The sequence below is a fragment of the Pteropus medius genome, unplaced genomic scaffold, assembly GCF_902729225.1.
Source record: "Pteropus medius unplaced genomic scaffold, Ma_sr-lr_union100, whole genome shotgun sequence".
In the NCBI taxonomy this organism is placed as follows: domain Eukaryota; kingdom Metazoa; phylum Chordata; class Mammalia; order Chiroptera; family Pteropodidae; genus Pteropus; species Pteropus medius.
In genome coordinates, this window is record NW_024347867.1 from 5,308,413 (window position 1) to 5,323,121 (window position 14,709).

The 14,709-nt window shown below is 33.7% G+C and overlaps 1 pseudogene; it reads left to right on the plus strand.

Annotated features, from left to right (window-relative positions):
• Positions 1 to 14,136: 14,136 nt before the first annotated feature.
• LOC120615878 (uncharacterized) lies at positions 14,137 to 14,256 on the plus strand (annotated as a pseudogene).
• Positions 14,257 to 14,709: the final 453 nt, after the last annotated feature.

Below are 14,709 nucleotides of genomic sequence, written 5' to 3' on the forward strand. Positions count from 1 at the left end.
TTTTGGTCCTCTGTCAGGACAGGGAGACCTCAGCCTCACTCTCAACCATCTTTCTCCTTAAAGAAGTTGAAGTTGGGGTAGAGAGGGAGGGAGAGAACAGCTCCTTGTTAGTAAAAACAGGTGCATTTACTTTCAGTTTTGATTGACAGCCGGCTCAGAATTCAATCGAATATTTTCAATCCATGCAATCCTCTGTATTGAGCAGCAAGATCATCATCACTGACATTTATTTCAGTTTGGGGAACCTTAGACTTAATAAGCATGACTACTCTGGCTATGGCTATTGTATTCACTCCTTTTAGTTGACTAGAGCTTGATTTGCACAGCAGTGATTATTTTAAAGAGTCTGTTTCAATTGAGAGCATTTACTGCCCCATTATTACAACATCTCTAAAGTTCTATCTCTATTTCAACATAATAATTATAGGAATTTTCCAAGACAAAGGAGATGACTCCTAGAATTTGCATCGATTTCTTTGGGTCAGTTTCTCATTTTCCAACAAATCATCTTCATCATTATTCCAGAGCAGTAAGAGCCCAAATGTGTCAATACCCACATCTATGGTTTCCACAGCAGCTTTTTGTTTCAGGTAAATCTCCCCAGGAAGGCCAGAACTCCTTTACAAAGCCCAGACCCACTGCAAAAGCTCTAAAACCTTTTACTGTCTCCTCATGGATCTGAGGTTGGTATGACAGACTACAGGAGGGGTTAGCCGTAAAATTGACTGGCTATTGCCATTCTTCTTTAGCAGCTATTATACATCCCTCACCTTCACCTTTCAAGTGAGTTGCCAAAGTTCTAACTACTTGATTGCCTCTTACCTATAATGTTTTCAAATTTTCCTTATTTCATGCTTAGCACCTGAAATTATAACTGTTTTCTGGAGAGGATCAGAACCTTCCTACAGACTAGAATAAGTCATTGTACTACTTATCACAATGGGGTAGATCTAAAGTGAGGAAGTCTCCATGCCTAGAATAGAGTTGGCTACAAGGCAAGTCTCCATGCCTAGAATAGAGTTGGCTAAGTTTGAACCTATTTCTGGGTACTTAAGTTATGTCTGCTTCCCCAAATCATCCTCACTAACTGGCAAGAAAATGGAGGACCATTTATTCCTCAACTGACTTAATGACTTGGTCAACATGTTCGCTAATGATGTCCATGAATTTCCCTCATCTCTCATTAAGTACCCATGAGGTCTTCATCATTCCACAGGGTGATATAAGATATGCACTGGCAATGGGTTGCGTTATAGCAAAACAACCCTGAGCTTAAGGAACCCAGATATTTTATAATGGGCAGTAAGCATGCTGCTCTTTGCTACAGAGGAATATATTGTATTTTATTGGCAAAAATTTCTACGTAAAATCAATTTGACAGTTAAGAATAATTATATATCACTACCTGGTCTATTGAGACAACAAAATAAAGTTTCACTCCCAAATACAAGCAATGCCTCAGCTATCTAAATACTGAACTCTCACAATTTCTATCAGGAAAAGAATTAAAGACCAAGCAAACTTTGCTTTAGAACAGGCAGAAAAAGTATCAAAGTCTACAAATCAGAGTTCATGGACTATATTAATATAACAGTCCAATGGACTCTTACTCAGAGACTATTTATTATTACTTTACACATATCCAAGAAACTAAATATGCTAATTACCATTTGCAGCTCCTCAAAAAAGAAAAGGGCAGAGCTGACATCAAGTGACAGAGTTACCCAACAGCAGAGAGAGCAGAAAACTAGGATTCAGATATGAGAATCCAAAAGACCTGTACTAAATTAAGTGATTGCGCCAATAATGACTTTGGGCATTAAGAAAGTATAAAAATGTCCGTCCAAGAGATTTTTACAGAAGAAAGAGCCAAGGACTAGGTGTTAGAGACTGGAGCTCTAATCTAAGCTATTGGTAAGGTAACCGTGAGCAAGTCATCTGCCTTAACCCTTCATGTTCATATTTGTCAAACAAAAACACAATGTCTTATGTATCTCAACTGGTTGCCTTAAGCTTTATAACCTGTATAAGGCTCTAAATTTATGTTAGATGATTCTTCTCCATGTTACTGTGCTCCAGTCACCATGCATTTCTCTCAGTTTCTTAAAAACAAACAGGGCTTTTTTTTTTTCCCTACAAAGCTTCTCATCCATGTTTCCAGTGCCCAGAATGCTCTCCCTCAGATTCTGTACGATGGCTGTCTCTCATCCTTCAGATCTCAGTTTAAATTTCACTTTCTCAAAGAGGCCTTTCCTGATCAATCTAATGTAGTGTTTCCCTGTTCTCTCTTGTAGTGTTTTCTTGTTTTCGTTCTTAACACTTATTACAATCTGTATGTATTTACTTGGTATTTGTTTATATCTAATGCATGTTTACTTACTAGTTCATATACTTTGTGAAAACTGGACCTATGTTTGTTTTTCCATGAGTTTATATACAGGGTCTAGCAGAGTACATGACATAGAATAGCACTCAATAAATTTTTGTTAATGATTGATTGAAGGAATATATAAACATAAAGCAATACTATCCATGCATTTTAAGAAGGAAATGTATGTGAAATAATTTTTAGAAAAGTGCTCAGTCAAAATAGTTCAACTAGAAAAAATTTGGTACTTTAAATGGGTAAAACCCAGGATGTCTGTAAAACGCAATAATGGATGATCCTTTTCACCGTGAGTTTCATATATGAGAAGTATGACTGTATAGATTCATTTTCCAGTCCAAAAATAGTTTGTTTTTAAATCACCTGTTCATTTTCTCATTTGATCCTGTGGGACAGTTATTATCTCAATGTCACAGAGGAAAATAAGTGAAGATTAAAATATTTAGCAACTTCCTCATGGCCACAAAAGTAATAGTCGATAGTCAAGATTGAAATTCAGCTCCTCTGATGTAAGTCCAGTGACCTCCAGTACACTATACTACCTCTGCTTTTAAGAGAAGGCTCTGATCACAGAGTTGAGGGAGAACATTTTTGTTTCTTACTATCAGAATAGTTCCAGACCAGTGAGTTTTGCTGTGGTAAAGCAAGAATTTCAAGAAAATTAATAATGAGTCAACAGAAGCTATAAAGTTATCAGTGAGGTTCATTTCAGGGTTTATTTTACCTTTAATATTTGCTTTAATCCAAACCATACTGAAAGGAAAATATGTCAAAGCAGGACCTAGCAGTACTTCAAGTAAATCAGCCTTAATGATATATAACACATATTTAATTACTGTTCCTAATATATAGCTATATAAACAAATATATAATATAAACATATTTACATAAATATTACAAATATAATTATTGTTCCCAAGTGGCAATAAGCATTATCATAATATGAAATCTGTGCCCCAAGCAAAACTATCAAAAAGATTCCTTTACTCTCCCCCTTAATTATAAACGAACAACCCAGTGAAGAAGGGCCCCATTCTGTGCGAATGCATTCTAAGAGAAATAAGTGTTAATAAGAAAAGAGGTGCTTCTGGATAAAGGGCTCTAGTGTCTTTGAAAACTACTGCAAAACAAACAGTTCAGAGTTTTTGACATGACCTGGAAATGAAAGTGTTTAGATTTATGTCAAAGTATGAAATGTATGGTGTGAAAGCGGAAAGATGTTTTAGGAATTTTTCCAAATGATTTCTTCAGTTCAAAAATTATCTTATAATTAGATCTGGTACTATCATTTAACTAGATTGGAAGAAAGCTACCTCTGCAAAATTCATTTCACTACTTTAACAACATTCAGATATTTCTTTGCTAGGAAATGAACCCTCAGGTCAGAAAGGTTCACTTTAACCAAAAGAGAAAAAAGGAATTAAAGATTGCTAAAGAGCTAGTAAACAAAAGCCGTTGAATATACTGTAATTGTAAATATACAGGAAAATTATCTACTTAACTTTAAATATATATAAGTATTTTAATCAAATTTAACATAAATGAAAAATAGCAACTTGAGCCCGACGCATGGTTTAAACAAACCACCAAATTTGACTGACAGAAAAATTGCCTAAATCTAATTAAAAGTTTGGAATAAATTTTTTCTCCACTACACATTAGTTATTTAAGGTCATTACTATTTATGTATTTACTATGTTTTTATTACATATTTTCCTATTAGTTATCATGATGCCATGATATGGTAGTTCTTGCACTTAAAAACCTCACTAAATTAATCAATGTTCTTCATTCCCTTTTTAAAATACACTAAATAATGCTTTGACACTGCATGCTAATGGACAGCACTCTAATCTTTAGTAAGCTCATTCTCAGAACTCTTTCATATTCATTATACTATTGCTCCTGATAATATCAAAATAGCTAGATTCATAATACCATTTCTAAATCTGAAACTGAGTAAACATAAAGCAATACTATCACAACCACTATCAACTCAGCAGAAGTCAATTTCTGCTATCTTTTGAATAACTTTCATTGTAATATCATAAATGATAAGTAATAACCTCAGAAATAAAAAAGTTTTAGAACAAATACCATAGAGAGTTCTGGTCAAATACTGATTCCTCTAACATTATCATCATAACCATCAAAATATGTATTAATACAATTTGAGTAAAATATGCCAATTTTAATAATTCAAGTGTTATTCCATTTGAGTGAAAAACTATAAATAACTGGCATGACCCTTGACTTTAAAGTTGATGATATGTTATGGACTGAATGTATCCCTCCAAAATTCATATGCTGAAGCCTTAACTTCCAATGTGATGGTATCTGGAGATGGGGGTTTGATGATGCAGTCATGAGGGTGGGGCCCTCATGATGGGATTAACACCTTTACAAAAATACCAGAGAGCTTGTGGTCTATCTTTCTAGCTTGTGAGGACATAGGGAGAAGGTCTACAAGCCAGGAAGGGAGCTCTCACCAGAATGCTGGACCTTGATTTTGGTCTTTCCAGCCTCCAGAACTGTGAGAAAGATTTATGTTGTTTAAGCCACTCAGTCTACAATATTTTATTATAGCAGCTTGAGCTAAGACAGTATGCAACTGTATATAATGTAACCCTACTGATAACTATTTTTCTCATAAAAGCATGCCCTCTTTTTTTAATTTTTGCATTTAAGATCCTGAATTCTTGATGAACATAATATAAAAAATATTTTTCAATATAAGAAGCTTAACTTTTGAACATAATGATACAAAACTATTTAGAGACCTTGTCAAAGATACTTATATAACAATCACTGAGGAAAAGCTATACTAGGTAAGATTAGGACTGGGGTTCATCCCCACGAAATTGCAATCATTAAAGAACTATTTTTCAAAACCATTTATTTGAACCCTTATTATGATGCTTATGGACCCAAAGGTAGATTTGTTACTCTATTGTCTAAAAGCTATGTCAGTAATTTTAATGAAAAGGCCCTGTTTCTGTGATTTCCCATAAACCTTTATGTGAAAAAAAAATTACATCTTAACCTATTTTCGATGGATCTGAAGCATATCTTCATTCAGAAGCTAAATGCCTTTATAAATAAAAATGAAGTTTTCCACATTTTTTCCTCTTGGCATAACTTTTAATAAACTGAAAAACTCCAGAACCTTTCTTTCCCTATAAATTGTTCTTTCCCTATAAACTATTCTTGTCCCAGAAGTCCTAACAGAAGTGCATCTACAAAATTTTATTGGAATCCTTATAAAAGATTTGACCAAAAAAAGCAGCATTATAATGATAGGTTTTAGAATCACAAAGTAGAGAATTTGTGTCCCATTTATGCTGCTCGTAAATCATGTGAAATTTCTCATCAGAAAAATTAAGATAGGGAGCATTTGAGACCTTGCTCCCCAGCATATGTCATCAGTTTTGGCTCAAATAAACTCTCATAAAAATTCTCAAAAAAATTAAGATAAAATAGCAGTACCTGAATCATTGTGGTGAATGAGGCAATAAACCGAAAGCATATAGTACAGAGTAAACACTCAAAACATTGGCTGGTCTTTATCTTCTTCCTCCATTATAACTACTATTATTGCTATGACTTTTCAATCCACCTCTACCACTACTACCCATAACAATAATAGTATCTATTAATATTACTGGTAGTATGTTCAGTCCTGATAGATAAAGACTAAAACTTCGCCTCTCTGGAATCATAGTTATATAAGTTTCATTCAAAGATTCGGGTGACATTTTGTCACAGAAGCTGTAAACAAGGATTTATAAAGCATATAAACCTTGCCCTTAATATTACAAACATATATGCTATTATGTCTGCATTTTTCTTTAAAATATTGTAGCACATACAATGTATTATTATGTGTGGGTTACTTAGATTCAGCTATAATTTAGGGGTTGTAAGTATTCTATTTTTAAGAATGCAACAATAGAGGGGTGGCATGCTCATCAGAAAACCCACATTTCCCTGGGATAACTACTAAAAGTTTTCTGATATGTATATTTCCATCACAAACTAACATTCTGAAAATTAGAATATTTAATGTCAAAAATGGGTTTTCAGTGGTGAAAAACTAGTGGCCTCTAGACTAGCACTGTGAATGTTAGAAACAGGCTCACACAGATAAAAGTAAAACTAGTCAAGGTAAGAGGATCTCTGAAATATTTTAGCAATACTTCCCACCCTTGCATAAATCGAATATAAAAATCAGAGAAGACTACAGACTTTACTTTTGAGATGTATGACTACTCTTTAAATAATCCTAGTCATGAGCTATAGAAATTCTGATTGGCTGATAGTAACCATAAAGTGAGAGAATCTGGCCTTTGGTGTTTTGACATTTGTATCAACTGAAACTTTCATGCAAGGTGGGGATCACAACACTTAAAAGGACACAGCTAAAACTTCCTTGAACCTACAGAACAAACTATAGGGGTATTTCTTTGTGTGTGCTTGCTTGCTTACAAATGTTTCCACATTTTTATATAGAAGGCAGAGTTTGGTTGAAACTTCTTTCATTTTTATCTAGGAGCAAGGTTTGGAAGGGAAGGTGAATAACCTTCACTTATCTTACTTAACATTACTTAACAGAATTTAAGAACTGTCATTTCGTAACACACACACACATAGAGGCACTATTTACTGGTAAGATGTTAAATATGGAATATTGATTACCAGATCATTGAAAAGAATGTATGTGAACTTGAAATAAAGGAATAACTCAATAGCAATCAATCATGATACATTATTCAGGAAAATTTTCTCCATTGTTAGAGAAATAAACATTCTCAGCACAATGTATAGTCTTGATTTTTAAAAATGCATTTGAAATTTATACCAAAGTAGAGAAAATACTACCCACAGTAGAATTTTTATTGCAATATAGGCTTGCTTTCATTGATAACAAGCTATGAATTTATAATCATCCAAACTTGTACATTCATATTGGGACAAGAAAATTATCACCTTTCCACAAATGCTAACCATACTATTTTGAGGTAAGACATGTGTAGCTTCATGAGTGGTATTAAATTTGTTGCTTTAGCTATGGGTAATTGATTTCTCAACTTTCATTCTATCTTACAAGACTCTTTTATTAAAGTTGGCTTCAACTTTAGGTTTTTTTTCTTTCTCCTTTCAGTGCCGCTGGAAATTCTGGCCTCATTATCATTATGTTTTGTAAATTAAGACAACTGATTATGTTCATTAATTATACACTTTAAATTACTTCCTTTTTCTATTTATTTCAATTTGTATTTATTGATGAAACAGCACTAACAGGAATTTTAAAAGAAAAAAGTGCCCACTAATCCAACAGAAAAATTATTCGCATTATTTATTTTTTCTAGATTCCTTTTAAGGTATCCACTGCATTATCTATGTTACTTTTATATGTATGTATATGAGATTTTAACCATTTATATACGAGATGTATAATGAACAAAACAAATTATAACATGTACATATTACAGAGTTTCACTTAATATTAAGTATTATATTGAAACATTTCTGTTGTTGGATTTCTATCTTTTTAAACCCGACTACTCACCATAATAAAAAAATCTCATTACAAACTTCCTTTTGAACAAGAGATTATGAGTAATTCTCATGGCAGCCATTAAATTGTGAGTGTATTATATTTTATCAATTTTAATCAAATTACATCACATTTTGTACACAAGGCAATGCTTAAGGTACATAAACAATTGAAATTATTGGGCTAATTGTAATCCTTTCTAGCAACAAAAATATAGACACAATTCAAATGTATATATAAAGAGTATCTGGCTTTGAGTGATAATGATGTGTCAATGCAGGTTCATCAATATTTACCAAATGTACCACTTTGACGTGGATGATGCGGCAGGCTGTGTATGTGTGGAGGCAGGGAGAACATGGGAACTCTGTATCTTCCACTCAATTTTTCTGTGAACCTGTTCTAAAAACTACTATAAAAAATGAAGTTTATTAATTTAAAAAATATTTGGCAACCTTCACAAAGTTTAATTTAAGATGTAAGTTTTCTGAGATAAAAAAATTTATGTATATAGTTCAAGAATGAATGAATACTAGATTTTAAAAAGTACAGATTCAGTAAATACTTTTTCTCTTCTGTTATTTTTGTCTTTAACACAGCATTAAGTCTTCTCATTTTTGTTTTAAATTCTTCCCCATGATTTATTTAAAAATAATCTAAGATGGAGGGAGGCTAGGAAGAGGGTATAGCTGAACAAGTTTAGTATTTTGTCTTTAACTATTACAGACTGACCATGGGTATAAGAGTTCATTACGGCCCTTTCTCTACTTTGGTATATTTGAAATTTTCCGTAATAAAATATAGGGGAAAAAAATCTCACAAAGGCATTTGTTCCTAATCATATTAAAGAATGTGTAGAAGACTCTTCCCACTCTTTGTAATAAAACAACAAGAAATGCAAATAAAATATGTGAAATGGTCAATTTTAAATATGAGACAAGGTCACCAGAGTAATCCATGAAAGAAGAGAAATAAAGGTAAGCACTACAATAGTAACCGATTTCTGTCTGGCGTCACTTCTGGATTGTGATGCAGGGAGGAGATACCCTTAGATAAAAAGTCAGATATCTGATGAGTTCTGGAAGGTTAAGGAGCCTGAAAAACATAGGCAGTATACTGGGTATAACAGAGCTACACAGACAAAGAGATCCGGAAATCTGTATGGGGGTGTCTTTATGTAGTTGCTAATACTAAACTGTATACATACAGGTTGAAATGCAACATAACAGGTCAAAAAAAAAAAATGAGCTACTGATGAACTCTCATCTTAATGTATATAGTTTACAGACAGCTAGAAGACATTTGTGTTCCATCCAGCTGGAGAAGAAAGACCTTACTGAATAGCTGGCTCATTATTGAGACCCTGGATTCAAACCTTAATGGTAAGGCGGAACTAACACTAGATTAAGGGCAACATTGGACTCACCCTAACACTTAAAAACAAGCCTCTAAAATTCAAGCTGATTCAAAAGTTACTTAATGGATTTCTAAAATAAGCTTTAACACTACACAAGGGAAGACAATAAAATTCAGACACTCAACAAACTAACATTCATTATGTGTGGCATCCCATTAAATGTACCAGCTATGAAAAGAAAATATAATCAGGACAAGTATCTATCATTAGAAATATACACAGAAGTAACAGAGACAATATAATTTGAACAAATGGATATCAAAACCATTATCATAAATGTTTGATAAATGGAAACCTGAATATAATAAAAAGAAGTGAAATGTCTAAAAAATAAAATGGAACTTCTCAAGATTAAAATATATAATATTTGAAATAAAGTCACTGGATTGGTTTAAAAACAGATTTGACAGTGAAATAGAGAAGATCAGCGAACTCTGGGACATAGCAAACTGAAACACAGAAAGAAATAAGAATAAGATAAAGTAAACTGATAGAACCGCAGGAACCGGTGGGACGATATTAAGCTATCAAATGTATAATCAAAGTAAGGAGGGAGCAGAAAAATTTTTGAATAAAAATGTCCAAAAATTTTCTAAATTTGGTGAAAACAAAATTTTAGAAGCATCTGCTCTTTCAATATACTTTTAGTCACAATCTGAGAGAAAATATTACCAATAGATGCAAAGGATGAAAAACTTGCATCCAGAATATGTAAAAAATTCCTACTATCCAAAAACAAGAAGATAAGACTTCCAATGCTGAATGAGCAAAAGAGATACCCAGACACTTCACACACACAAAGCATATATAATGGTTAATACCACATGAAATGATGCTTAACCTCATTATTAACAGGAAATTACAAATGAAAAACACGAGATATCAGCCCACACCCACTAGAAAAGTTAAAATTTGAAAGACAACAAATACCAAATATTGTTGAGAATGTGGAACGCTGAACTCTTGGACATTGTTGATGGGAATGTAATAGTTCAGCAGATTCTTACAAATTTAAACAGACCTTTATCACATGGCCCATCAATTCTACTCCTATTTACTCAAGAAAAATGAAATCATAAATTCTCACAAAGACTTGTCTATAACTGTTCATAGCTTATCTGTAGTAGCACACCTCCTCAACACACACACACACACACACACACACACACACACACACACACAAACCTGAAAACAATCCAAATGTTCAGCAACAACTGAGTGGTTAACAAATTGTGGTATAGTCACAATACAACTGTACTGCATACATAGCCCTAACATGTAGCAATAAAAAGTAATATGTACTTTTTATTTTATGTATTTTATGTATTTTATGTACATTTTATTTTATGTATTTTATGTACATATTACTTTTTATTGCCCACAAGAATTTGGTGAAGCTCCAAAGCATCATGCTGAGAAAGAAGCCAGACAAAAAGATACCACACTATAGGAATGCATTCAGATAAAACTCTAGAAAAAGCACAACTAATCTATAGTTACAAAAATGGTTGCCGAGGTCTAGGAACAGGGGACTTACTGATTTCAAAGAGGAACGAGGAACTTTTGGGAGTGACAGAAATGTTCTATGTCCCGATTATGCTGGTAGTTACATGAATGTATACATATGCCAAAACACATCAAACATATTTAAAACGGGTGCATTTTATTGTAGGTAACTGGTATCTCAATAAATTCGATTTTTAAAAATCTCCCTCAGATTCAGCCCTTCTTCTCCATTACACTTCTATCTGCATGATGACAATCTTAGCCCAAGACAACATTATTTCCTTCCTTTGCTGTTGCAGAAGGCTTCTTAGTGTTCTCCCTGGTTCTATTTTTGACCTACCACAATTCATTTCGAAACCAAAAATTTTAAATGCAATGAAGGAGAAAAGAAAATATCAGAGTGTCTTCTATTTAATAAAGTTGTGTATTTTTATAAAATATGAAGGGGGAGAGAGGTAGAGAGAGAGAGAGAGAGAATTGGCTAAAATATGTAAAAACTTTCTGACTATGAGTCTAAATCAAAAAAAGTATGATGGTCTCTGCTTCAGTTATAAACTAGATTATGCTTAAAATGCTCCAATGCCTTCTCATTGATTATGCTTCATGTAAAATCCACACTCCACACCCTGGGCTCTAAGCTCATCTTTATAATTTAGTTATAATATGGTCTCTGCCTACTTTCTCAGCCTCACCCAGCTTTCTCCTTCTCTCACTGCGCTCCAACTCCTTTGTCCTGCTTGCTGTCCCCAAACACAGAAAGGTCTTTTCTGTTTTCTGGTTTCTTCACTTAATATTCCCATCGTCTAGAAGCTCTGCCCCAGATCTTTGAATGGTTGCTTTTCTTGTTAGTTTTGTCTCTGCTCAAATGTCACCATCTCGGACACCTTCATGAACTACTCTGTGAATTAGCCACTGCCCCAACCCCAGCACAGTCTATCAGAACATTTTACGTCTTTGTAAAATTAGCTTTTTCACTAGTCAACCTGATGACTGTCTGTCACATTCTCCCCCACAAATGGATTAGAAGTTTTATTCGAAGATGTACCTTTTCTGTCTTCAACCGTGTAACTTAGCACTTAAAACAATGTGTGGCACGTAATAGGCCCTCAATAAATTTCGTTTGCTTCTCTGTTCAAATATATTGTCATCATAGATGAGGCCCCTGCCACCCTGGATAGAAATCAGGAGAAATGGTGAACAGAATTGGAAACACTTCAAAAAGTTCTAAGAATTATTTTTCATCAAATATTCTTGATTCGATTGGTATTTAATGTCATACATACTTTCCATTGAAGTTATTTTACAAACTTTTCTGCGATATTTTATACATATAAGGTTTGCTAAAACAGGTACATCTCAGATGATCGTTTATGCTTCTTTGATAAGAGCTCCGAAATTGGCAGCCCACAAGTTGAATCTGGCTAAAAGATACGTTTTGTTTGACCAATATGAAATTTTCAATTTGAAGTCAACATTTATAACTTGTTAAACCTCACATAAAAATATGGATTTTTAGCTGCTTCTTCTAAGTCAAATGGTGGCATGCCATTTGCTCATGACAGCAGTGAGGTGTAGCCCCCAGATGAAGGTCTGAAGTTCTGGTTTGACAGAGCCCCCACACCTCTGTATCACATCATCCCAAAGCATTCCACATGTTTACATTACCTGCCTGGGCCTCAATGTATTTCTCATTGGCATACCATACACTCCTAGGTCCTAGTTACCAGAATAAGAAACCAGCACTAACTTGTAGTTATTTTCAAATGAAGATACAAGTTCCTAATAAAACTTAGACATATTCACTCACTCGTTCATTCATTCGTTCTTTAACACATTTGTGTATTAACCTAATGAATGTTTGCTAAGTGCCTAATATATGTCAAGTAATTTTCTAGGTGGTGAGTATATACTATTGAAACAAAAACATTCAAAATCTGTATTTTCATAAAGATTATATATTAATGATGGAGACAGAAAAAAAGCAACCAAACAGAAAAGTAAAATTTACTGTGCAGAGCTTTTTAGTTTGATATAGTCCCATTCATTTATTTTTGCTTTTACTTCCCTTGCCTTTGAGATTAAATTCAAAAAATCCTCCCAAGACCAAGTTCCCTAAGTTTAATATCAATGTTTTCTTTTTTGCAATTTATTGTATCAGGTCTTATATTTAGGTCGTTGATCCTTTTTAAGTTAATTTTGGTATATGGTGAAAATTGCAGTCTAGTTTCATTCTTTTGCATGTGGCTTTCCAATTTTCCCAGAACCATTTTTAAAGAGGCTTTCTTTCTCCACTATATGTTTTTAGCTACTGTGAAGGAAATTATTTTTGCATCAGCAAAACAAAGAGGCAACCAACTGAATGGGAGAAGTTATTTGCAAACACCACCTCAAATAAGGGATTAATATCCAAAACATATAAAGAACTCATACAACTCAACAACAATAAAAAAAAATAATAACAATCCAATTACAAATGAGGAGAGGACCTAAACAGACACTTCTCCCAATAAGATACACAAATGCCCAACAGACATATGAAAAGATGCTCAACTTCACTAGTTATTAGGGAAATGCTAGTCAAAAACACGAGATATCACCTCACACCTTTTATAGAATGGCTATTATCAACAAGACAAGTAATAGCAAGTATTGAAGAAGGTATGGGGGAAAAGAAACTCTCATACATTGCTGGTAGGAACGTAAATTGGTACAGCCACTATAGAAAACAGTATGGAGATGCCTCAAAAAATTAAGAATAGAATTACCATATGACTCAGCAATCCCTCTTCTTTATATCTACCTAAAAGATTGGAAAATATTTATCCATAAACATATGTGCATCTTTTTGTTCACTGCAGCATTATTCATGGAGGCTAAGACATAGAAACAACCAAAGTGTCCTTTGATAGATGATTGGATAAAGAAGATGTGGTACATATATACAATGGGATATAAGAAAAGATGAAATACTGCCATTGGCGACAACATGGATGGATCTTGAGATAATCATGCTAAATAAGCAAAATAAGTCAGACAGAAAAAGTTGAGAACATACAACTTTGCTCATATGTAGGATATAAAACTGAAAGTAACAAAAAACAAAATCTTATAGACATAGACAACAGTTTAGTGGTTACCAGAGGGAAAGAGAGGAGGGAAGAAAAAGGTAAAAGTGAAAGCCCTCCCTGCTACATCATGAGTAAAGTATGTGTCCTAAGACTCAGAACCTAGAGTCAGCCTGACAGATGAAAATCCCCAGTCTACAACTATGCGAACAAGCCTGATCCCATTGATCCCGTCTGATCCCATCTGATCTCAGAAGCTAAGCAGGGTTGGGCCTGGTTAGTACTTGGATGGGAGACCACCTAGGAAGACCAGGTGCTGTAGGCATAACAATTTTTTTTAAATTAAGGGACTGTAAGCTGACAAGGTCCTTGCAATCTGTGAGGTCAACCAAGGGTTGCCTCTCTTTAAAATAAAAAGAAAGGAAAAAAAAAAGAAAATCCCCATTCCACCATTCTATGCGATCCAGAGCAAACCATTGCCCTATCACTGTAAAATGGGCATATCTGCCAGATAAAGCTGATAGAAGACAGAACGAAATAATAAATTATGAAAAACTTTGTCTAGTGACATAAATATTAGCCATTATTTTGTAAAAAGGATAATAAAGAATTGCACAAATAAACAGAAAAGAGAATAATTCTAGAATATCCTAAGACTGTAACTTTGAGTCCTCAGGGTTTCTAACCATAAGATTTTTAAATATAATAAACTGTATATCCCGAGAAAAAACCATTTTCAATTGTTATTAATTCTATCTAAAATTTTAGAACAGGTATA